The sequence below is a fragment of the Drosophila gunungcola genome (genome assembly GCF_025200985.1).
Source record: "Drosophila gunungcola strain Sukarami chromosome 2R unlocalized genomic scaffold, Dgunungcola_SK_2 000030F, whole genome shotgun sequence".
Classification (NCBI taxonomy): Eukaryota; Metazoa; Arthropoda; class Insecta; order Diptera; family Drosophilidae; genus Drosophila; species Drosophila gunungcola.
The window spans coordinates 240276-258216 of record NW_026453176.1 but is presented as its reverse complement, the minus strand read 5'-3'; the positions used below and the strand labels follow the sequence as shown (position 1 = coordinate 258216).

At 34.7% G+C, this 17941-nt stretch overlaps 1 protein-coding gene across 1 annotated transcript in view; it reads right to left on the bottom strand.

The window, feature by feature from the left end:
• The window catches only part of LOC128256865 (low-density lipoprotein receptor-related protein 1), a 59976-nt gene that overhangs the window by 40989 nt on the left and 1046 nt on the right, over positions 1-17941 (bottom strand).

Below are 17941 nucleotides of genomic sequence, written 5' to 3'. Positions count from 1 at the left end.
GCAAAATTTCCCAGCCTTTGTTATGACCCAAAAGAACGGAAAGCAGAAGAGGAGAAAACTTTTTCGTTGGTCCTCTGTAAATTTGCAAAATTGCTTCCTTATTTCATTTTTGGCAAATAAACTGAAAGAATAACATGCCATTGGCCAAAGTTCGGGTCCTCCAGCATATGTCCCTATGGCCGTTTTCTTTTCCAATTTACCAAAGACATTTCAAACAGCTGACGGTGCTGAAGCATTTGATTTATGCAAAGTTGTTGCCTAAATTGATTTGCAATTGCCAATTTCCTCAAAAAAAAAACTCATAATCAGCCTAGGCACGCCGGGAAAACAAATCCCTCGCGAGAAAGTGCTAACCCCATTCCGAGGATTGCGTAAATGTTTCACATCCAGGCGTCAATGTGGCTCAAGATGTTAACGAATGTACGCCGGCTGCCACCGCCACCCACTCCAATTTAAATTTTCAATATGCGAAACGGCAAACAAGACGATGACAATGAGATGCGAAGCAAAGTTCACGCCCAAGAGCAATGAACAAGTCAACAAACAATGAAAACCATGTAAGGAAGATGCCTTATCAAAGTCTGTGCCCTGAACTACCGTGTAATAATTTTAAAGAACTTTGAATGGGGGGATACAATATTTTAGTTCTATAAAATGTATATATATTATCAAAACCTAAAGACAATAAGCTTGAAAATTGGAAATTTTTAAATACAAATTCGATTTTTTTTTTTGTTAAATTGATTAATGTTTTGTAAAATTTATTTATCCAAGGACTTTTATTAAGCTTTCAAAAAGTTAGTTCAATAAACATATTATTTCGACCATACATTCATTTTATTTATCAAAGATCATTCTTAACAACTCTTCAATTCCCAAAAATACCCTCTTTAAATAACACCAAAAAACCATTTAAATAATATTGAGTTTAATATCTGGGTGTGCCAGGTTTTTCGAGACTTTTGGCATCAGCATGGAGTGCTTCATTTACATATGTACTTAACACGTGTCGGTTTCTCTTCTTCAAATTCTTTATGGGGAGCAGGAATCTTTTGGGAAAACAGGGGGCAATTAGTTAATGAAGAAACAAAAGCAAGAAAAAGTTCAGGGGCCAAAATGCAAATACTGGCAGCAATACTTGGTACAGCATTATGCTGCTTAATATATTTATGCAGACAGTCGACAAATGAGATTAAGAGGGAGAGAAAGTGAAGAATGAGCTTTTGTACTTAATCAAATTACAGCACTAATTAATTTCAATTGTTGCGGTAATGGGATTTTCGTAAGTAGGATGAACACAAGAAGTATCTTAAGGGGCGATGGCGAAGATACTTTGGATTAGTCAGGGTAAGTAAGAGAAAAATAAAGCATTTTCGTATAATTTTAAAGATACAGAGTCTACTTTTATACAAAATAGATTGAAATTATGTTGTTAATAAGCTCCGTTCCGTAGCAACAGTCAATTATTAAGGCGTAAGAGAGATACGATTATTTAACCTAACCAATTGTTCATAAGCCAGCCAAATAATTAGAAATTAAAAAAATAAAGTACATTTAAAAAATGCATTAAAGCTTTAGCATAGACTTTGGCTTAAATTTTTCTTTACCAAATACCAAATTATTAATATTTTTTAAAATTAAAAGTAATATTTATTTGACATTAGTGAAACACGAAAATGCACTTTATTTTACCCACTAGTTTCTGTCAAACAGCCCACAGTGGTGGCCGATGCCAACAGGCACCACACCGTTGCAAGTTCATTACAAACAATTGATTTGGCAGAACGGCGTAAAACTTGGCACAGGTAAGAAAGGCAGGGCCAACTCAGCGCCAACAACGTCTGGGAAACGGGGAAAACCAGGAGAAAGGGACGAAAGTGCCGTGGAGAAGCAGGAAACAGAAACCCACTCGGAGCGACAAAGTCTGCCCATGACCAACGCAATGTGGTTGCAACTCTAGACAAAAAGCCAAGTCAGCATTTGCGCCGCAGACGCTGCGGGTGGGTGGAGAGGTGACTGAGGAGTAAATGAGGGGGAGATGTGATGACTGCTGGCGAGCATTAATAATGAAAATATTCAGGCAGCTGCTGCTGCGGCTGCCGTTGATTGAAACCGAAGGGGCAGCAGCCAAGGAACGGCAAGGAACTCCTAGGAACTACACTTAAATATACAGAGTTCTAGTCGGTTATTTCTCAAGAAATGCCTACCTTTAAATTCAGGAATTTAAACGAGTTGGAAACACTCTATGCCCCCTCTTCATTTTATAAAAATAAGTTTTTGAATGAGCATGATCAGGTCAAGATTTTTGAAAAGAATCTGATACTTGAAATAAAAGTTTCGTATTAAACAATACTAAAGATTCCAGCATTTGAACAATAAGGGTATAATATTTTAAGTTCTTTTGCGACTTTCAAAGACTCATATAAATTAACTTTACTCTAAGATAAATAAAAACGTTCTGTTTCAAAATCTTTAAACTTGTGGAAGGCGAATTTGTTCTAAATTTATAAAATAAATTTAAGAAATTAAACCATTAAAATTTAATTTTTCGTTTAAAGCCTATTGTACTTCAATGGTTTTAAAATAAATTGAATTATCAAGAAAACGTTTTTCAATGTGCAACAGAGTGGCAAGTGGGTGGGAAATCTTTTGAAAAAGGATTAACATTTAATATGCATATGTATGTTGGTGTTTGTACGTGGTCGTGAGAGAGTGTATGTGAGGGTAAAAAGTTGCTTGTTGGTTTGAGTAATGTGCGCACATAATGAGTAACAAAGCGCCCTAATGAAGTACTCCAAAGCCTTCGAGCAGAAGCCAACTTTCAAGCTCCTGGTTATAAAGTTCGTCAAGTGTCAGAGGGGCGTCTAGATTTTGCACAGACTCCGGAGAACTTAAACTTTTAAAGTCTCATAAACGCTCAACTACAAACAAGAAAATTGGGAGCAATCGCCACATCGGAAGTGAAGAGAAACCGAAAACTTATTGGGCAAGAAAAACGATGAAAAATAAACAACGTGTCAAAAGATTAAACCATTCGCATAATAGCATTAACGTAAACATAAACAATGCAAAATACACAACTTAATTCCAAAAACGAAGATATAAATTCTTTGCGAGTATTTTCATTTCGGCTGAAATGTTTTCATTCATTTTATTTCACCACAGCGTTTGGCTTTGGCTTTGGGTATATAGGTTTTAGATTTTTCTCTTTAAAATTCAATTGCTTGCATTTCTATTTTTGACCGAGGGTGTTATGTTAGCCAAGCTATCATTTAGCCTTTTGAAATGTTGGCTTTGTGGCCAAGTTTGAATAACTACCGCTTGCTTTAAAAAAGTTGCTATCAAATAAATGATATTCAAAATACAATGCTTTATTTTATTTATCAGCATTGATATTTGTATTTAGTTTATAGTTAGCAACTAAATAGGAAAGTTAGTTTTATTTTTTTAATTTCATTAATTTACTGCACTTGTTGATGAGAATTGACTTCGCTTAATGGCACCGCGATGTCTACGCGACGTATACGTTAAATGTCGCAAATAAAACGCAATCTTGTGGTTATTTTTCCATGCCTTTTGTATTGAGGCAATCACCAGCATAATAAAAGTAATGATAATAATAACAATAAAGAAACCAAGATTAGTTCGCAATCGCAATAACAATTGGTAATGATGACAACAATGTGCAGTACTTAATAAATTTAATGCGACCCGATTTAGCTCACAATTAGGCGGAAGAATTTTGGTCAATTTAATCCATGATGACCTCCGCCAGTGGTTTGTGCGTCGTTGGCGCGCATAAACGCGGTTTGACTTAATAGGATTTTCTGAACTTTTGTGCATTACCTGAAAATAAAAAAAAAGCTTCATTAGTAAATGTGGGTTTTATTAAAGAAAAGAATAGCAATAAGTAATGTACAATGTATAAGAATTTAAAACAGTTTATAAGCAGTTTCCTAGTTGTTATGTATACTTAAACTGTGTTTGTAATTTAAAAACAATTTCATGTTAAATTTTTTTACGAAAAACATATATAGTCTAGCAATAAGCTATAATATTTAAAGAATTTAACAAAGAAATTAAATTCCTTGTTTTCTTGTAAACGTTGAGCTTCAACTCTTCCACTATTTCGATTAAGTAACGTTCAAAATAAACTATTCAGATTTAAAGACAACAAAACTTGTTCTAATTTTCACACATTGGTTTACCTTTTGACATGGCAATTTCGATTTCAATTGCATTCCGGCAAGGGCGAACAGCCTTAGCCGCTTTGCGAATGCTGGGAGGAGACATATTGGCTAACCCGATGCGAACCCCGTGCTACCCATAAATTTCCGGAGAACGACAGCCGCTAGATAGTCTGCCCGTACAGTGAACACCTTCTCAACCGCCCGCCTAAGCCAGCTGAAATTTATTATAAAACTCAATCTTTTTTTTAGCCTAAAAGCTTAGAAAGGGGCAAGAACTTTCTCGCTCAAGTGTCGAAAGCGGCTGCGATAAGAAGAATAGCGAAGAAAAAATAGCAAAAGGTATTTAAATCGTTTTTAATGGAAAAATATGCAAAGCAGTCGCGCCACGGAGTCGTAAGCCGCTGGAGAGGCTGAGCAGGATACCAGACAAATCTCTGCCGACTGCCCGGCCACCTCCTTCATTAAAATTCCAAGCATTTTCACTTTGCGAAAACACACGGCTGATGAGGGGAGAAAAAAGGGGGCGGAAATTGGGGGGAGCTGGAGAATAAAGAACAGACGGAGAACTCGGAGGGAAATGCTGACTGACACACTTTAAAACAATTTTCTGGCCCGGCATCGCTTCCTTCAGAATCCAGAATCCCGCCCGGGGAGGTTGGACACATCCTTGTCATCCCAAAGTGCACGCAGGACATATGACAAACTTGACGTAGCATGTCAAAAGATTTGAAGCCAATTTGTCTGGCGAAGTGGGAGATAGAATGGAATGATGTCGGAGCCACATAGCTGAAAGTTAGAAAGTGCTAGCATATTGCAAAACCAAAAATAAAAATTACAGGGGAGAGACGAGAATGTAAATTCAATGCAGAAGTTAGAAATTATTATTAATTTCATTAAAACGAACTTCTATGCATATGTTTCATAGTCTAGCGTTATGTTTTTAGTGTAATCAAGCTAAAAGCGTATGAAGTTAAATAAACATTTTGCTTTAGGGAAATAAAATCATTTCGGTTTTTATTGATCAATAACAAGAGAATTTTTTCCACAAGAAGAGTTTGTTATATAAAACGTAACTAATAAAATGAAAATACAACTTTACAAAAAATAATAGAAAAAAATTATTGTTTCCCGCAATATATGTTTTAAAATTCTGTCCAATTTCTCCTATTTTCATTCTCTGGATCTTCAAATGCATATTGAAAGTGTGAAAAATAATTGTAAAGAATTATAATCAATCTATAAAATCAATCTGTTTATTCTGTTGAACAAATTTTGAATTGATATTTTATATAATTTAACAGTAGTCCAGTGGTGAGTACTTAGCTAGAACAATATCATTTAAGCTACATGATTTATAAAAAACTAAAAAGCTGACCATTTTTATTATTATGTCATATTTATTGGAATTCTGCGATTATAGAAATTTCAACTTGTCCACTTAATATTAATTGTTGTAATAATAGAATGATTATTATGCAATATTTTAGGCTTCTAATTGGATGGAAAACCCACGAGATATTTCATTTAATTTACGCATTGTAAATACAAATTCTGATATAATATTGTCTCTCTAATTGGGCGCTCTCGGAGGGTAAGTGTGTGCGTTATGTTGTGCATACCAAATGCATATTTAAACTGATTAAATTAGTTCGAGCGTGGTCATAATGAATGTGAACTAGGCACACACATTCAGCGGCCCGAACAAGTTCTAAAGTGACACTAAAAGTGCTGGAGAGATAGACAGTTGGCAGCGGAGTGTGGGCCCAAGGCAACTCTAGACAGGAGGGTCCTGTGCATGTTTGCTTGGAGGCCGAAGGCAAAGCTTTGCACTACTATAAAATTAAGATTAAAAGCTCCAGCTGTAAATGAGTATAAAGCCAGTCTTTGGTCCCCTTCCCGGGGTTCTGTATTTGTTTAAGGTGAGCATTTGTATGTCTGTTTGTGAAAGGTTGCTCCTCGGGAATGACAGAAAAAGATACACACTAAAAAAAGGGGGGACAATGACAAATATAAACACGCAAACAGAAGCGGAATCCCCTCTGGCTTCTGCTCATTTCTGTTCCTTCACTGTCCCTTGGATTAGCTAGCTGCGAATTCTTTTGTGGCTGCCAGGAAATTAAAAATTTTTTACTCCAAACACACAACAAAAGCCAGCAAATTGAAACAAAGCATCTTTTTAATTTCCTAGAATGTACACTAACAGTAAAAAAAAAAAAAATACAGCTAAAATAAAACTAGAACAACCACAAAAGTTGAAGGAAATGGGGGCAACAATATGAAGAATAACTGAAAGAGGAGGATAGTCATCAAGATTTCTTGAAGTCAAACTAAAGCGGAATTAATGAAAACAAAATACGTTAAGGGTCAGCATTTTTACTGATATAAAACTTAGATTTTCTATTTAAATTGTTTTAATATAGCTATAAAATCATCATCATTAACATAGACTTTTTTAGAAGCTATTAATTTTTTTCAGTCAAGGGCGCTTAAAAATGTTGATTAATATTGTAAACTGTATAAGTTATTCAAATTTTTTCATCTCTGTGGTTATACAGCGTTTGAAGAGCAGATTCATATGCGAAAATATTCAGAGCCTTCAGCAGAATATGGTTAATTAACAAAAAAGCTGCGGGTGCCAGCAAAACTAAAAATATTTTTCATTTTAGCAGCTCTCTTTAAAAAACAAATATCCTGGCATAAATGTGGCTATTCCTTTTCAGTTTTTCCCTTGTAGAGAAAAATGATTAACAAAGATTGATGAAAAGTAAAGGGATTGGCTCGGGTGGTTGGCCTCCCTTTTAGGTTTGGTGGTGACTTTTGTGACTTTAAAAACAGGGTAGGGTTGGCAGCGAAAAAGAGCTCTCTAGAAATGTGCAGCTAAAAACGTTCCATCTCTGGTGAGTCAATAGACAAATGGAATACGAAACCATATATGAACTGAAAAAAGGAACAGATAAAAATAATGGACAAACTGCACTGAAAACTTAAAAAAAAAAATTCCGGTAGGGCCTTTTAAATAATTTAATTCTATCGATATTATTGCTTTGTTACATATCAGATAAACTCTCTGATGGCCCGCCAAACCAAAAGGTTACATCATTTACAAATTGTTTTTTTCTTACGCCTCTGAAATGCCATAGTTGTCAATCATTTGTCAATTAAGCACTCCATCAATCCGCATGTCTGGGCCACATTCCATGCTGTTTGCTTATGCAGCCAATTGCGGGTCGTGTAATATATCTGTGATATATATTTCATGCCTACAATATACATTTATTAAAGTGTGTTTTTTACGTTTTATCCCGAGCATAAATTGAAATTCTGTCAGCATCGGGATGTCGATACGGATGAGGGGGCTGCGGATGTGATCCGTCTCTTTCACTCCGCTTTCATTAAATTGAAAAATTGTTCACCAGGCGCAAATTATACAAATCATCAACGGCATGGCACTGGAAATATTGTGGAAATGAATTGCAACTTTGCGCTGCTTTATTGTTTTATCCTTTCATGTTTTTTTGTTGAAGTATTTATTTATTGCTTTATTATTTTTTAACAATTAAGGCAACTCATAAAAAGTGGATATTCAATAACAAAAAATGGTAAGCTCATGCAGTTTTTATTGAAACGGCAGTAATTAATTAAGGCACAAACAAAAGAATTGATTGATGGACGATACTGTCACTGGTTTTTGATTTTAAGGTGTTTTTAAAAGGTATTAACAGGTATTAAATTAAAACATACACAACTTTATGAAGGGTATTTGAAATTGAGGATTCTTTAAGGGATTATTTATCAAAGTTCAATTCTGCTCGACTTTCAGCTTGGTTTCTTTTAATTATTTATCTTATTTTCATCAAAACTGCTTTTTGCGGAAATTAACTTTATTTTCACATAGCATTTATGTCTCCTCGACCCCTTTATGTAATCTAGTTCAAGCTTGCACTGCACAAAAATACTTAATTTCCTAGTTATAAGTAAAGGAGACAGAAAATGAAAAACTTTTGCTAATCATTCAACCCGAAGCGATCTCTCACCCCCAAAAACACCCTTATCCGCACAGTGGCTCACAAAACGTGGCTGGAAAGAGTCTCCGCCAAAAGTTTGCACATTAAAATTGGCGCTTAAACTAACAAACTTTGTCAGTAAGCAAAGAGAAACAAACTCCCCTTCCTCACGTTTTACTTTCCTTATTCTCCACGCATAACGCGCTTGAGAACTTCTCCAATTGAAGTATGGCAAAACCCAGAAAACTAGATATATAGAAAGGGAAGGAAGCCAACTCGGCTTAGGAATTTAGCTTTTAAGGAATATATTATTTTAGAATAAGAAATATTTTAATTAGTTTAATCAAAGTTGCTATTTAAGCTCGTTCACCCTCGTTTTAGGCTCAATTTTCCGGTATTCTTTTAGCGAACCTAAATTAGGGTGGGGTTGGAAGCCGTATTCTTAATTAAATAGCAGCCTCCACACATAAGCACATTTGCATAGAAATTTAATTAAAATAGTGCTTATCTGCACTTTGAGAAATGTTGTATGAGGGCACACAAATTTATAGGGTAAAATTTAGATTGAATGCCTATTTGGAAGCTGTATAATCAATGAATAATATATATTAGTTTTCGAAAAAGCTAAGAATTGGATTTAAATATACCGAATAACAAGTACGCCTTACAACTTGATATATCTACCAATATAACGTTTGTTGTTTAACGTTTATTATTGCCAATAAATACAAAAATATTTCCAATCGAAAATTAATGAAATTAAAAGATAGTAGTATTGTTCATACGTCATCTTTAAATATATTATTTAAATGATTTTTATATCCTTAAAATGATTTCTTGAAAAGCACTTCCGTTAATGGTTCTGCGCATCCAAAAATCTGTGTTAACGATAGATTGAGCTAATATTTCAAAAACCGTTTCCATAATTCGAAATCTTCTGTGGGCTGGCTCTTAGCATTCGGCGATTAATGCGAGACAGGCTCATATTTCATGCCCCGCTGGTCTCGGTTTGATTCCGACTCGATCCACGGCGCGTGTTCCGCTGATAAGGATCTGCCCACCCATCTAACATCCAGCGATGCCCCCTCTGCACCGATTTTCCCTTAATTGATGGGACAAAGCCATAAATTAGAGAACAAAGTTGCGACGCATCAACGAGCATGTGAAACATGTTTCGACGAGCAGAACTTATCATCGATGGCGATGGCTATTGCAACATGTATCTGTGGAAGCCATGCACTGTGATTAACAGGGGGCTAGAAAGTGCGCGGGGGGGAAGGAAGCAGTTACTCCAAATGGTCCATGGTAAAACAAAAGATAGAAAAGGGGCTCCAAACGAGGGCCCAGAACCGAGGGAGGTGGAAACAATTTTGCAAAGCGTCGAGCGCTATGCTTATAATAACAGAACGCAGCACTGGCAGCAACAACGGCAGTCGGGCAAACAAAGGAAGAGGAACAAATTACAGCACAAAAACCAGCAGTGGCAACAACAAAAACGCCCCGACGAGTGCGCCAAAGGTAGACAAATATGCTAAAACAAAAAAAAAAGAAAACAGAAAAAAAGGGAAAATTCCAGGAAGCTGTACTTAAAAAGGTACAAATGCTACACTTGATACCCTTTTATGGTAAACCATTTTTGCAAGTAACATATAGGTTTAAATTTTAGCCTCTGCAAATCAATGGATCACTTATTCATTGTATCGATTTAGATATTTTTAAGAAAAAGTTTAGCCAAACTCCTTTATTGTAGTGAGGATATCCATATTGGCAAAACTTTCGTTGGAACATCATTTCGGATTAATGGGCCATATTTAAACTTTTCCATAATGAACCTGGTGTTTCGCAAATTTTTACTCGGGCAAAAGAAGCAATGGAAAAATTCTTCTTTACTCTTTAAATATAAAAGAATTTCATTTTTCTTTAAAAAAAATATATGTTTTTATTGTATGCCGGTTTTAAAAAGGAACTTAAAAAATAACAAATAAGTTCTATTTGTGGAATAATTCTGCGAATCGGGAATATACATAACCATATTGTTTAAAACCCGTTGTTTTTGCGTTAAACTAGTACCGCTTTTAATCCTTAGTTCATTTTAAACAAATTTTGTTCGTAAATACTGAAAGGCATCCGACTGTTATTAATACAACTAATTGAGAACCTACCACAGTGCGTTGCGGAGCCGGACATACAGTCGTGCAAATGGGAAAAAGCGGCTAACGACAGCTTGCAATTACATCCGAGACCTCTTTTGCTACCCGTTGCCTCTGATGCAGAGCACTCTACACCACCAACTGAACCACCCACTACAGCACTACAACTTTGCCACACTGCACACACACACACGCAGGACAAAGTGCACTTCAAACAAAACGTCGCCCACATGGAAGCGTGCGATTTGCCGCAATTGCGTATCATTAATTTGCGTTTTGCCTGCCACCTCCCTTTTCCCTATCCTCCGTCCATAATACCGCCTGTCGTCGTTCGGTTAAATTACTTTGTAAAATGTTTCATAGATGCACAGCGAAGAGCAGAAACACCATACAAACTACACAGATAGGTATGTGTCATAGACATGTCATGTGACATAGCAAAAATCGGAGGTCAGTTCCATTGGATTCTTATAAATTATTATTTTCAATTAATTTATAAAAATATATAATTTTGTATTTAGTCCATCCATCAGTTAACATTTGTGATTAACTTATAAGCGAACTAATTTTAACGATGTTAAATTAACAGTTTCAATTAATATCATTCTGAAATTTAACACGGTTTATGGTGAAATTGTGATAAACAACGTAGAAAATTTACTTTTTTGTTTTTTTAGGTTTTACCTTTAAATCTATATTCACGGGCCAAAAACACACAAAAAGGTTTTTTAATCTTGTCCCCTTTTTGATACAAACGGGCCCTAGAGCCGTTTTCGGTTTGCAAAATCGGTTACCGCATGAACCAAGAGCAACAGAGTCAATGGGTGAAGGATTGGTTTGGCTTTGCGGTTTTGCTGTTACACGAGTATAACATTTACTACTTACGTTGCACCCACACTCTGCTGCCCCCATCCCCTGCCAATGCCCACCCACTGCCCGTAAGCAAATCCGTAGCGCTGTTTTAATGCATTTTCAATATTCTAACGATGCCACAGAAAACTGGCCAGCAACACATCAACATCGAGTGCTGACCATATATAGAGATTATACGAGAGTGCCCATTGTTGTTAATGCTTCGGCTGTTTCAGAGTTTTACTGCTATGGAACAGCTTTTTGCATTATGTTCGCCTATTATTTATTTATTACTGTTTCTTTGAATAAATTTTATCCCGGTTGCATGAATATAGAATGTAATGAGAACATAGCAAGTATTTTAAATGTTTCAAGGCTTACTTGGCCTAAAGAGTGAAAAGAATATACAGTTTATGACAGGTTTAATTTATACGATTTTTTTTCTTCTAGTCAACTTTTAACTTTTAGAATCCGGCACTTTACTTAACGCATCTCGTTTTTGACAAGCACATTTTTAAACTACTTCTCATTTTAATTGAATGCGAAATAATATTTGACCTCAAGAAAGCCACCTCTCTCGGCACCAGGCAATTATAAAATATGTTTTTATTCTGTAAAAAAATAATTATTCCACAGTATGCAATGAGTGGAGAAGCAAAAAGGCGTAGAGAGAGAATGAAATGGTCACAATTGGCAAGTTCCACTCGAGAAGCTCGTTGAGTTTGTAGCTTTTCGTACAATTATTTCATGCTCATTGCTAATTAAAACTAAATTGAGTGCACTCCGTGGGTGGGTAAACTAAATGAGTGTGCAAATGGAAAAAGTAAATTTACGTTGGACAAACATTCGGATTATTAATTATTCAAAATTGTATAAAACTAGCACCAGTTGTAGCTACTTTTTAAGAGGTAGCTGAAAACGTGTGAGTACTCGTTCGCTTAATTAACATCGTGACAGACTAGTAAAGCACTGTAAATTAATTTTAATTGAAAATTAAATAAAGAAATCTATTTTCTATAAAAAAAAATACAATATTACAATTTATATTACCCTTTAAATAAATATACAAGAACCCTGTATGATAAATAAATGGAAAAATCTTTCTTTAACGCATGGTCATTGGTCAAATAGTTTTGCTTAGTGTACAGCTTTCCTTTTCTAAAAATGCTTTTGATGACTATGCAAATGATGATGTATTTCGTGAGTACAATGAATTTTTAATTGCTATCTAACAATTGCAATTCTTCAATTGACATTTTTTGGACTTTGTGTATAAAACGGAAATTGGTGTGAGTAAGGAAAAATTTAAGTAAAGAGGAAAGTTCCCTCCATGAAGTCAATCGCATATGATGTCGTCAGTGATCTTTCAGTTCCTGGCTGAACGTCTAGTCATCGTTGATGATGACAACAAAACATACACTATCGCCAACTGTCCTGCCCATGACCATATAGGGCATATTGTCTCGACCCCCTGGCGATGATAGTGTCTTTGTTCGTTGAACAGAACGAACCGAACCAAACCGATTCGATCTCAACCGGTTACAGTTCTTAGACCCACACGGTAAAAAATTATAAAATTTTAAACAATATCCTAACCTTACAATCAGCTCTATCGTGTTTCCGTCCTTTGGCTGACAAATATTAATTTAATGAAATCATTAAACAAATAGCAATGAAAAATGTATTTTGCTTTTGAGATGAATCATTACTTGCATAATCATCAAACAAATCACAAAACCCTAGCTCAGCCAATTATAACATGACTAAAACTAGAAATATTTTATAACGATATATCGTTCATTTTTACTACCTGAAAAAACTATATTTTATGAATTGATTATGCTAATAAATAATAATTATTTATGATCTAATAAGCACTAGCCTTTTTTTTTTAAACACAGTTTGCCCAACAGAATGCAAGGGCTTTGAACTACGACAGTCTTTTAAAATCTCATATTATTTAAAATTTTTTTCTGTGCAATCCCCATCTCGGTGGTGCGTCATTCGAAGCCAGACGGACCATAAATGTGCTTTGCAGCCACCAGAAATACAATAAAGACAGCATACAGCAGCTCGCCTGCATTGAGCGGCAACAATAAAATGTACAATAAATCAATATAGAAGAAAACGTCTTGCATAAAAAATTCGCAAAAAGGGGATAAGAATAATCGAGAAAAGAAACCCCTGAATGGATTTTCCACTTAATTGTTCAGCAACAAATTACTAGCTTAACCGAATTTCCAGACTCAATTATGCAGGGGAGAAAAATATGTATGTATATAATATATGGGGAATCCTGAAAACTTTAAAGGTTGCCCACCAGATTTTTCCTACCACCAACCACTCTTAAATTCCCTCTTCCTCTTCACAAGCCGGCCGGCTGGCTTGTCCAGTTTGTTTTGGGCCCCTTTTTGCTTTGCTTTTGGCCAACTTGCTTACTTGTTTGTTGGCCCCGCTAAAGGCAAATTGTTTCTTTCTGGCTTTGCGTTTTCGTTTTTTCTTTGGCTCTTTAAGCAGGTGTTACTTATGTGCATAAAGTTAGCAGTACAACTTTCAAAATCTAAATTTTTTTTTTTACCATAATTTGCCGTTAATTATCCGTAAATTATTCGTGAAAGAAAAAAATTTGCCGCTCAATTTTTTTAAAAGTTATCCAATGTTCTGCTAACTTGATATCAAGTTAGCAGTACACAAAATTAAACTTTAACTTTTCGAAAAATTTCTTTTGCAGGAATTTGCCGTTAATTATCCGTAAATTATTCGTGAAAGAATAAAATTTGCCGCTCGTGTTTTACTATTTTTTTTTTAAAACAAACCCTGTGTTCTGCTAACTTGATATCAAGTTAGCAGCACACAAAATTAAACTTTAACTTTTCGAAAAATTTCTTTTGCAGGAATTTGCCGTTAATTATCCGTAAATTATTCGTGAAAGAATAAAATTTGCCGCTCGTGTTTTACTATTTTTTTTTTAAAACAAACCCTGTGTTCTGCTAACTTGATATCAAGTTAGCAGTATCAAGTTAGCAGTACACAAAATTAAACTTTAACTTTTCGAAAAATTTCTTTTGCAGGAATTTGCCGTTAATTATCCGTAAATTATTCGTGAAAGAATAAAATTTGCCGCTCTTGTTTTAATATTTTTTTTTTAAAACAAACCCTGTGTTCTGCTAACTTGATATCAAGTTAACAGTACACAAAACTAAACTTTAACTTTTCGAAAAATTTCTTTTGCAGGAATTTGCCGTTAATTATCCGTAAATTATTCGTGAAAGAATAAAATTTGCCGCTCGTGTTTTACTATTTTTTTTTTAAAACAAACCCTGTGTTCTGCTAACTTGATATCAAGTTAGCAGTATCAAGTTAGCAGTACACAAAATAAAACTTTAACTTTTCGAAAAATTTCTTTTGCAGGAATTTGCCGTTAATTATCCGTAAATTATTCGTGAAAGAATAAAATTTGCCGCTCTTGTTTTAATATTTTTTTTTTAAAACAAACCCTGTGTTCTGCTAACTTGATATCAAGTTAACAGTACACAAAACTAAACTTTAACTTTTCGAAAAATTTCTTTTGCAGGAATTTGCCGTTAATTATCCGTAAATTATTCGTGAAAGAATAAAATTTGCCGCTCTTGTTTTAATATATTTTTTTTAAAACAAACCCTGTGTTCTGCTAACTTGATATCAAAGTTAAAACCCTGCAAAAGAAATTTTTCGAAAAGTTAAAGTTTAATTTTGTGTACTGCTAACTTGATATCAAGTTAGCAGAACATTGGATAACTTTTAAAAAAATTGAGCGGCAAATTTTTTTCTTTCACGAATAATTTACGGATAATTAACGGCAAATTATGGTAAAAAAAAAAATTTAGATTTTGAAAGTTGTACTGCTAACTTTATGCACATGTGTTACTTGTGTGTGTGCGTGTGTTTGTAACTCACCTTACAAACTTGTTTGTTTCTATTGTTGTTGGTGTTACTTAATCGTCTGCGGACAGGTTATCGTTTGCTCTTGAACTTGAGGCAAGCAAACAAACAAACTGAATGTGGAACTTGGACGGACCAGAGTGAGAATAAATACGACAGCCAAAAAATTGGTCTAAGGTGACTTCGAACTTTGTGCGTTGACAGATGGCGATGATGGATGGCCTCCCACCACCTTGTTGCGATAGGAGGTCCCGTCAAGAAGAGCATGCCTTTAGGTACATAAAAATTAATGAATTACGTAAGCAGAATAATTAGTTTTAATTTTATGAAAAAAAGGAAAACTATTTCAAGATTCCAGAATTCATACAAAATGGCTTTCGTTTCCAAAAAAAAGGATCTGTTAATAAAATAGATGTTAAAAAATTCAGTTTTAAAAATTGAACATAAATAAATAATAAATATAAAATACGTGTATGTAGATCAAACTTTCAAGATCCTCAGTTATTAGTAATCAAATTGTTAGCCTTTTAAACTTTGTTTACAAACGCTAATCAATAATCATTTTCGTGACTGAGTAACATGGAATAAAGATAAGAACACATCAGTGTTTACGGACCTAAAAAAGTATATGTATATACATACAAAATGTTTTAATTTAAAACAGCTTCTTTATTTCTATAATATAAACATTGTTCTAATAAAACATATAATGCTCTTATAATATCTATAAAGATTATTAATTTATTTGGTAATCATTCATTCACAAGTTTAGTTCATCAAGATATGCCCAAATGAAATGCTCTATGAAAATAGACCTCGCATGAAAAGAGAATAGTTGCCACCAAAAATGTATCGCAAGTGCCAATCGATGAGCTTTCATCGCATCTTCTGTTAACCATTCGTATACACCAATGAGGCGTGCCCCTCCCACTTTCCTTTCCGGTTTTCCCCTTTTTCCCTCCCCGTCCGTTTAACGCGGACAGCAATTATTAAAACAGAGCCATTGGCGACATGATAAACGATTTCCGCAATATTTCCGCCAGCCCAGGATGGCGAGGCACAAAAGGTAGGTCGGCAAAAGGGAGGGTTTACCTTAGGGTTGGCCCAACCTTTTACCCAACCCCCTGCCCCTGCTCTTGCTCTTGCTTCTGCCCCAGATCCTGATGAGCCGCGGGGGCGATACGCTTACTGCGAAACACTTCAGTTGGCTACACAAATTTGTGCACGGTTCGCAAATTGTCGCTGCAATGCAAATTGCTGAACTGTTGAGAGGCAACAAAAGATGCCAAAAAGAGCTAGGTTTCACTAATGAACCCGATTTTGTTTCTCATATAGATATTTAATTGTCCAATACATCGGTGTTACAATCACAAACAGTCGTTTGGCTCTTTACAATTTGTATCATCCTTCTAGTGTTTAAGTGCCTTAGAAATCCTATACGCCAGGATATGAAATGGAAGTGGAAACTTTTAAAGAAAGAGGGATTTCAAAGCAAAAACCAATCCAGTTAAATGCCCAAGAAAAATGTCTCATTATCTTGATTAACAAATATGCAAATTGCTTTAATTATGCGATTTGTTGAACGGCAAGTGAACGACCTTGAAATACGATACAAAAGAGAAAAGAATATGTTCATTGCATTTTTATTAATGACTGGTTAAAAGAAATAAAAGGTAGTTTTTTGTAAATGTACGGTAAAAAGGGTGTCACATTAAGTCATTATAGTATTTAAATTGAATTTAGATAACACTTTTTTAAATTTAAAAGTGCAAGTGTATAACAAAATATTTGTCTTGAACTTGACATGATATTTGTCTTATACTTGAAGAACAAAGATTGTGGCTTTGAAGGGATAAATATATATAAAATTTGAAGCAAATGCGAAACAAGTGAATAAGGTTAATAAAAGAATAATTCCCGCCACTGTCTAACTTTGTCGTTTGCTTCATGCCCTGTTGCCTTGTTGGGATTGTCAGACAGACAATTTATTTGATTGATTTCGGTGCCTTCTGTGCATTTTGCTCGTTTCAATTGTGACAAAGTTGTGGCGTCGCATCGCCTTAAATGAGGAAATGCTTACTTTAATTTTATTTACTTTTACGCGTCCATCGTTATCTGTATCTTAACGAGATAGAGAGGGCGAGCGGTGGCCTTTGTGCCGAGACTTTTGGACCCCTCGGGTCATGGATCATGTGCATGCATAATGCGCGCCAAGTCAAGAAGTCCATTGTAAGAATGTACATAATTTATTAAAATGTATTTGTTGTTGCTGTGCAAATTTTCCAGCGCTTTTTCAGGCGAACAATAAATTCCCTCTGTACTTGCTTACAATCATTTTAATCTGTTTTCGTGACAATTTCAAAATTGAACGTTTAGGTAAATAAATGTTTGTAATTTTAAATTAAGTTTAAGTTAGGGCTGACATAAACCACCTCTCAGGATGGTCACTTATTAACGGATTATATTTCAAAATTATTAAAATTATTATTACAATAAAAAAATAGTAAGTTAGTACATTTTTGGATAATAGAATGGAACGTATCTTAACTTTTATATTTTTTTTTTCTAATAAATTATATAATATAGTTTTGATAACATGTTGGTGCCCTAAATTATATTAAAAAGACTTTAAAATTTGTCTTTCTACTAGTTTGCATATAGATGTGTATTAAAATGAATACATTTTATTCCCAAAGTACATTTTCTTGGAGAATAAACTTGACTTAACTCCCTTGCATTTTTAGGTTTATCCTTGGGCTCTGCATCATTTTCCATGGTGCAAAAATATTTTTATTTAATTCTTGTTGCGTGAAAATTCTACGCG